This window comes from Bactrocera oleae, chromosome 4 (assembly GCF_042242935.1).
Source record: "Bactrocera oleae isolate idBacOlea1 chromosome 4, idBacOlea1, whole genome shotgun sequence".
Taxonomy (NCBI): domain Eukaryota; kingdom Metazoa; phylum Arthropoda; class Insecta; order Diptera; family Tephritidae; genus Bactrocera; species Bactrocera oleae.
The window spans coordinates 12,764,139-12,773,283 of record NC_091538.1 but is presented as its reverse complement, the minus strand read 5'-3'; the positions used below and the strand labels follow the sequence as shown (position 1 = coordinate 12,773,283).

General features: G+C 36.6%; 1 long non-coding RNA gene across 1 annotated transcript; it reads left to right on the top strand.

Moving 5' to 3' along the window:
- The first annotated feature begins 279 nt into the window (after positions 1 to 279).
- LOC118683197 (uncharacterized) lies at positions 280 to 1,241 on the top strand. Its single transcript, XR_004979098.2, has 3 exons — positions 280 to 644; positions 713 to 770; positions 829 to 1,241. It is a non-coding gene; the product is annotated as an uncharacterized lncRNA (long non-coding RNA).
- Positions 1,242 to 9,145: the final 7,904 nt, after the last annotated feature.

Genomic DNA, 9,145 nt, shown 5'->3' with positions numbered 1-9,145 from the left:
TTATTTCCCTCCTTCCTCAGGACGCACTACCGCGCCACATATTATCGATTCGTTTTTGCCACGTCACATTTCTGCGTAAAACCCGTCGATAATTACCTGTAATTCACTTGTCAACACCGTTCGATTCAACTCAATTACTTGTTTGCGGTTTTGCTCTATAATTTCTTTCCAGACGATTCACCTTGTGTTGTCTTACAAATACTCGCACAGGTAGACAGACAGTAGACAACTTATGACAGAACCAGCATGAACAGGCACACAAGGAGCTACTGCATACAACTGTACAGTGTATGTATGTATATTTGCTTCGGCTCAGTGCAGTGTCTTTACTTCTTCACTTCTTTTTGTGTCATCGCTTGTTTGTTATTTTAGCAGATTGCAGGAGTATAAGGTAAACAAACATTTTTCACAGATTGAGATAATGTCCTTTAAGTGTGGCTTTGCGGTAATTGTAGGCGTTTTCGGTAGAGTATGCCATTGTCGGTTTATTTGTTTGTATCTGCCGTCAGTTGTCAGCTGTCAGTTGTAGGTACCAGCTGTGTTGTCCTTTGCTCAGCTGATTTTGTTTTGTTTGACAAGTTGTTTCTGGACGTCACTTGTGTAAATGGCTTAATCATTTTCTTGGAAATTAAGTGAACAAATATGTAAGTAGATAAATGGGATAAAAAGTAATCTATTGAGGGGATTCCTCTAAATCTTTGTTTATTGACAGAATTGCTAGCAGAAGGAGTTGAAATGTGTACTCAGTTCTTGAGGGAAGCTATTCAAAAGTAAGGAACTATTTTGTATAGATAAATAACGTTTCGATAACAAAGTCTAATCCGGCAGAATCTTGGAAAAATGTCCTTGCATGGAAACGATGTAATGATACGTAACGTATAGGAACGAGCTCAAAAGGGCATATTTACATTTCAGTTGGAACACTGATAGAGTTGTGTGACAGATAGCAATTATAAACTGCGTTTTCTGATACAAAGAAGATCAAAGAAGACCTCTAGAATCGACCTTATCTTCTACTGTTTTGGTTAGATAATAATCTAAATATTCTGTACGCAACAGAGAAGAAGTAACCAGGTGTACAAATGATAGTCCTCATATGAAGTTCGCTTCATATGAATAAAACTCTGTTCTTCAGGCCGAGATTGTGGGAATACTCTCTCCTGAATCAGTAAGTCTATTAGCTTTGTTGTGAATAGTCGTAAAACAATAACAAATTCACACAAAGACCGTTCAGGTGCTCCAAAGGCTGTTTTAAGCAATGGATTTAAAGGAATCCCTCAGGTTATGGAAGACCACATCAACAAACCAGAACTTCTCATGAAATATGTAGATAGACGTAGTGTTAATGATGCACAGCAGAAAAGGCTTTTAGGAAAAAGGAATTTTAGTAATATTGTTAAGGGAATCACAGGTCACTTAACACTGAGATCTTTCAAGTGGAGTTGAAAGAATGCAGAGCATGCGGCGCATATGATGAATCTTTAGAGTGTTCGCGCTGCGAATGTCTAAATCTCAACAGGTGGGGACAACAAAAGCGTTGAAAATATCAACATTATAAAGTTGGAATTGGAAAAATCTAATGGAAATTATAGACCATTGGTCTGAATTATTTGATTTACAAGAGAAAGTCTTCTGTTGTCAAAGGAATAGTTAGTGTGATAACGCTGTTTATGGAAATTCGAGCACTACAGGAACTTAGCGGATTATAAGCTGTTGGTAACTGAGGAAGAAATAGGTCTTCTCGGCGATGGACAAATAGGTCGAAGAACTGATCTTTGAATTTCGTATATAGTTTGTATAAACTTTTTTCACGAGATCATATAAAAAGAAAACAATTCGAAAATGCCTTTGATGTCTAAATTTTCCAATCAAACACATGTATAAATAGTTGGTCGCAATTAGGCCATGTGAAGTCACAATTCTGTTTAATAGTTATATTCATACGTATATAAGCATTAAAAGCGGTGACTCTTTAATAGAAACAATAATAAAATTACGGTCCGCTCTCATAAGCGTTCCTACATCTTTAGCAGTCAGAATGTACCCAAATAGACTTATCGTTACGTTAATAAAAATGATTTATCGACTTTTCGCTTAGATAAAATGCATATAAATTACGCTTTGGAATCGCACCTTTTGTGGCAACTCGCATCTCTTACGCTTCTAGTCGAGTCAATATAAATTTTATGCCCCAAACTTGTCTATAAATCACAGGCACAACGTTTGCTTGTACTGCGCAGGCGTGTAGCTGGCAGAAAATGCACGTGTTACACACGCATACAAACAAACAAACCCAAAAAAAAAACGAGAAAAATAAATGCCATAAAAGGAGTCAACAAAGCATATTTGGATATCCTCCACTTGCTCCAACCAGACAAACAAACACTGGTATACACCATATATGTGTGTATACATGTGTTTGTGTGTATATGCATGACATATGTACACATCAGATAAAGTGTGAGCAACGATTTTTTAAGCAAGCAGAAAAACTCCTTCAAAAAAAAAAAAGAAATCTAAATAAATTTGTCAGGAGGTTGACGACGACGACGTCTACAACAATAACCGTGACGTTAAAGCATGGCAAGGCGACAGCGCACACTCGGGACGCAGCCAAGTGGTATAGCAAACAGCGCTGTGTCACGCATGTACATAAATAAATAACTATATATTTATAAGCATATATATTTATATATACAATAGTAAATATATATTTGATATCTAACATATATACACATAGCGATATATAGCAGACACATACTTATATGTATATATCTACACATTACTAGTGCCTACAGCGTGCTGCGCATGCGCTACGTGCATTTCGTCCTGATTTGCACATAACTTTTAAAATAGCATAAGTCGACTTAAATTAACGCGTTCACTTTAAGTTTTCGAAACAAATTATGCCGCACTCGACTTTAGGTTGCGACATAAACAGTAGCCGAGCATGCCTGCTGCTATAAACAATAAAAAAAATTACTCATATATACACAGATTTTTATTATAAGCGAAAATAACTAATTTAGCTTATACTGACTTACGCCTTTTTTAGTTTTTTATCACAAATTACATAAAAACACGCCTTCGATGCCAACAACTAACAGCGTGGGTCGCGCAGTGGGTGTGTATATATATGTATATATGTATGTATTTTAACCATATATAATATGTACATAAATATATGTAAATATAAGTATATAATACAATAAATATCAATATGTATGCAGTGACTCCCCGGTGTGGTTGCGCGCTTGCTCTCCAGATACATATATGTATATGTGTTTACCTGCCTGTCGGGACGTGATTGAAACCCCTAATCTGTAGAACCTGTCTTGTAGCCTTTTTTTTGGTTGTCGCTTTTTTATTGTTATTCTTTCTTGTTGTTGTTGTTGTTTTTATGATTGCTCTTTGCTTACTATTTGCGTTGTAGTTTTTTAATTTTATTACGCTTATTTGCCTTGTAGTTTTTACTTTTTGATTTGTTTACTTTTTTTTTTTGAGCATTTTTTATCGTTTATTTTTGTTTTGTTGTTGCTGCAGCAACGAACCTGTTCTCCTCTAACTCACACAACACTCTTTATTTGTAGCGTGTATTCCTTTGGCTATAATTGTCCACCTGGTTTTCTTAGTTTGTGTTTTTTTTGTTTTGTTTTTTCTTCATTACAATTTCGGTGTTTTTCTCCTCCGCGCGCCGCTTGTCTTGGCCATTAGGATCTGTAGTTGGCTGACTGATTGCTGAAAGGATTTTAATTTCATGCTGTGCTTTTGTAGTTCAAATCGAGTACACACAGTGTGGGGGAAAAGTATGATAACTTGTTGCTTGCGTGTCGTTGCTTTGTGTGCGACTGTCTCCCCCGCCTCGCAGCTAAGTGAGTATGCATCTCAGGCATTTCACTTTGTGTCTGCTCCGTACAATTAAAGACGCATAATGGCAATCACTGAGAGTACAGTCAGATTTTTGATGATTAACTGCCTTTTTATGATTTTTTTGTTTGTTTGAAAGCCTGGTTTTCTTAAAGCAATGCAGGCTTGTCTTTGATTCTTCTCAAAATTATCGTATATTTCGGTAATTCTTTGTTTATGCACAAAAGAAAGGATGAACAAGTTGTCAGTGCACGCATTAAATCTTATGACAGTGAAATGGAGAAGACGAAAAGAAGTTTTTATACAATAGTTTTTTATTGTTAAGAAATGTTTGTCGTTTTGAGCTAGTGTCTTTAAAAACGATCGAATGTCTAAAGCTTGTAGTTAAAGAAACATTAAGAAAATGTAGATTGATTAGATAAAATAAAATCTTTATGATGTAAATATGTAAAGTAGAATGTGTGAGGAAGAATTGCGTTCAGCTCTATACATTAGATATGCTCTCACATTATAGGAACACAAGCATATGTGGCTGGCATTGTACTACCACTAATTATATGAAATGATAAAAAATTACCGGCATAAACATACGACTATGTATGTACTCATATACATATACATATGTATGTATGCATATATTATCTTCCTTGTTACTCCTTTTTTTGAGTACGGACCCTTTTAAAGTTCATCCATATCACACGATTGATGGCTGTGGTCTTTGCACCGTGTCAGTTGATTTTCGTATCAGGTTTTATGCGTAGTACCAACCTACTCCATGTAAATTTTGTTCAGCAGCGACCTCTGCTTTCTAGTCGAATCCAATCAAGCGACATCCGACTAGAGATTTTCTCAGAGTATAACCTCCTCTTTCGTTAAACTCCATAGCGCTTTATTGCTTATAGTTTTGGGTCAGCATATTCTGCAGATTATTCGTTGACGTTTGTTAATGAATACGTGGAGTCTCTATGTGTTGGAGTTCGAGACCCTTCACGTTTCGCTTCCATAAATCAGCGGCACAGGCGGAGAATGTTCTGAGCTTTGTGTTTTTGGAATTTTGGGAGTTTGCCCACATGGATTACAGCTGTCCAAACGACGTAATAGCCTTGCTCATTCCACATTGGGCATTCACTTCTACACCTCCGTCAATTATACGCGGAGTAACAGTACACCCAAGATAGCAGAAGCTGTCGACGAACTCGATTTCAGAATTGTCAATCTTTTGTTTTCTTCTGTTGGAGTGATTGACTTTCATGGCTTTTGCATTTGCGATGTTTATCTCAAGTCCGACAGTGTGTGCCAGTCGACTCGGTTATTAGCCTTTTCACTTACATATAGTATGAATAGATCAAGCAAGTAAATTAATAGCCCTATATATTTTTTTGAAAAATAATACACAAAAGTTGGTCGAGATATATTTTCTCTACATATATTTCATGAAATTAAGAATTGAACCACATCTCCCATACAGAACCTAACCTCAAAAGCTCTAAAAGTATAGGAATAAAAGGGTAAGAGTGCTTGTAGCTGAATTCAATTTCAAAATATATAATATATATCTATATAGTAGTCATCGAGAACAATACACCGATTATAGTAATCGTCCAACTTTTCGGTTCGTGTTTTAGTAGTAAAAGAGATATTTACATATTTCTTGAAAATATATTTCAATCGCCTTAACTTTATTATCAATGGGTAGGTAAACACGCAAAATTACCGCATTTGAGACGAAGAGCAATCTGAAAAGATTCAAGAACTGTCATTTCATCCAGAAAAAACAACGGTTTAGTGTGGTTTGTGGGCCGGTGGATCATCGGTCCATATATCTTCAGATTTGATGCCAGTGAGAACGTAACCGTCAATTGCGACCGTTATCGCGTCATGATAACCGACTATTTGATACCTAAATTTGAAGGCTCGTAAACTCGGCGATATTTGTTTGCAACAATAAGGCGGCAATTTTACGTTTTGGGCCGGTCGATTAGCCACTAAGATCGTGTGATATCACACCGTTAGACTTCTTCCTCTGACGATATGCAAAGCCTAAAGTCATTGCGGACAATTCCGCTTCGATTTAGACCTTGAAGTAAAACATAACGCGTGTCATTCGCCAGTTACTAGGTTCGAAATGTTCGAACGAGTCATCGAAAATTGGACTCAACGGTTGGAGCATCTGCGACGTAGCCGCGGTCAACATTTGAAAGAGGTAATATTCAAAAAATAAATGACAAAGAATGTTCTTTTGAATGATAAGAAAAATTACCCATTAAATTTGAAGTTTCTGTCTTTTTTTTTAAATAGGGAACCTAGAAATGGATCACTTAGTAGTTATATTTAGAGTGTCGGCTCTCTCGACCAACTTAATCTTACGAACTTCCAAAATTATAATATGGGTTTTTATTTGATGTTTTGGACATCGAAAATATTCATCGTCTTCGATGGTTATATGTCCCCTTACGAATGATTACTTCGTTTGGCGCAGAACCCGGTTAATATTCATGAATACTTATATCTGACGAAGTGATTGACAGTTAACTGCGATATTGATATGCATGACCTTTGAAAGTTATTTAGGTTTAACTACAAAACATATGTATTAAATTTTTGTGAAGTACTCTCGTAGAAAAGTTTTGAACTAGCCTTCCTGGTGAAATAGTTTTCTTGTGTCCTTAGGAATTTAAAATTTGTTTTAGATTTTGGTTCAATGCTCCAAGACTATTCACTTATGGTATGTTACATCCCAAAAAATCTAATATCACCTGCTTTATGGTACAAAATAGCTTATTGAAAGTATTTGAGTGAATCGAGAGGCGTTGCCACAAGACACTAAATTTCTTTGTCATTAATTTAATCATATTATAGAATTTAAATATAAGGATCAATGTGAGATTTCGGCAGCGTGTATCTCAGCAAGTAATCACCCTCACAACGCTTCACTAAAGTGCATTAATAACAATTACTACAATAATAAATTCTACATTTGCAGTAATTAAAGCTAATAAGACTGCAGCAGTCACGAAGCATAAAAAAAATTATGAAGGAAACATTTTGCTGAATTAGTGAAGTGTTGGTAACTGCTGACGGCTGTGACAACAAAATACAAGCAAAAGCAACAAAATTGTCAGCAAAATGTCGCACAGCGTGACAACACTGACAGTAATTAATGAAAAGACGCTCAGCAGTAGCGGCGCTCGGCAATTCATATTGATGAAATCCAACTGACAATTGACAACAGTTAGAAATTACAATTATCAATTGTGGCCGGAAATAGTCAAAGGTTCTACAAGAACACATACACACTCAGTGCATGCCTAAAACCTAGCGCGTATGGCAGCTCGAGTCTCAGGCAACGGAAATTTCATGCTGAAATCACCGATTAAGCGAACGCTTTTGTTTGCACAAAAACGCTGGAAAAAATATGCCAAATATGCATCAAAATATTTACGATGCGTCATAAAATGTGCTACTTTATGACTTGGCAACACTGCGTGCATAAAGTATGTCAACAGCATGTGCGCCGCCGCTACTCCTTTCGCCCATTAAAGTAAAGGGGATGCGCGCAAGTTATATGAAAAGAAATCTGTAGCACAACTGTGCGACTCAGCATTAATTGCAGTTAATTTTTATTGCAATAATAATAACAATCGCAATCGTAACAATATATCTGTGTATGAATCCTTAGGTATACCGACAGGCATGCATTCCCAGGCGTCTCGTAACATCAAACGTTTGCTCTTAATTTTTTCACTCGCTCACTATCAGTTTTAATTTTATGCCATCGACTGCTTTTTTGACCCACCCATCGACACACCCATTTATAATATGCGAATTGCTCAAAACAGAAATGTGTCAAGACAAATCAATAAAGTTCTAATTTTATTACCACCATCTGATGGCATCAAGCAGCGAGTTGAGATACCGATCTGTCACTTTCTATTGTCACATTTGACAATTGATATCTCACACATCATTTTCTTGAGTGCACAATGAGATTGTTTATGTCATCTTCAGGGGATTTTGAGTTTACCTTCTTTTTTTCCCCCCCGAAATTTCGCAAACAATGAATTGACTGCATTGATGTTGCCCTTAGTTTGCTCCTTCTTTCGTTGGTACGAAAATAAATTGCAGGCGGCGCTCCTTTCTCTCTTTCGATCGATCAAACGATCCATCTTGTGCGTGCAAATCTTCCCTTGATTTCCTCAATGTTTGCCTTACTTTCTTTTCAAGTAGCACGGCATGTAAGTGGCGCAGTCATAAATGTGGTTAACTGTTGTGCTTTACTTTCTTTACCTTCTCTTCGCCACGTTAGAGATACGATCCTGCCTAAGGGGGTTGCTGCGCGCCGCTATTTATTTTAAACCTATGAACATCGGCTTAAATTCTCTTTCTTTGTATGTAAGTATGTGTGTATGTAGTCCGTATGTCTTTATTTGGTCACAGTTCAAGTATTTTTCTTCACTAATCCTCTTCAAAATAGCAACTTATTTTGGCTTAATTTGAATGCGGGTCAATGGTTTGAATTGGCTTAAGATCGTATTACATACAAGATGTTGTGGCATGACAATAATCTTTATTGAAGGATCAGACGTTTATGATTTTGTAAAAGAGCAACAATAGCCTATTAACGTTAAGGGCTTATTAGAGAAAGGACAAGCGCTAGAAAATGAATAGAAAGTCATAGATTGCGTAGCTGAGAAGTTAGACGGAACGTGTTTGGCTATCCATAGAGAAAGAGGAGAATAAAAGTGAAAGGAGAACCAAGTGAAGCGAAGTCTTTCCGCTCTTAATAGGAAGGAAACCGCATTCAGTGACCTTGTGTTCATGACGTAAACTATCTCGTCCAAAATTAGTTTAGGTCCGAAACTGGGGATTTTCATTAGTGTAACTTAAGAGAATATCTTCAAAGCTTTGATGTGTGATGCTAATAATTGAAGTTCTTCCATTGTCTGTTAACAATGAACCCTTATAAGAGCGGAGTCTTCCATTCAAATTATTACTATGTGAAGTTACGAAGGTTGGTTATGGAAACTTTTGAAACAAGGTTTACAGAGACTAAAATAGGAAGCAAGCGCAATTTGGTAAGGAATAAACTATGAAAATATTTGGTCTTACCATTTGGATTGGCAGTAGAATAAAACGGGACTTGACGATTATCACAAGCCACATTAGTTCGCGACCGATTAATCGGCATCGGCATCAGCTAAAAATTGGAAATCGCTCGCACACTACAAGCCACTACTCGGTATGAGCTCTATATATACAAACCATATTTGAACAAAGG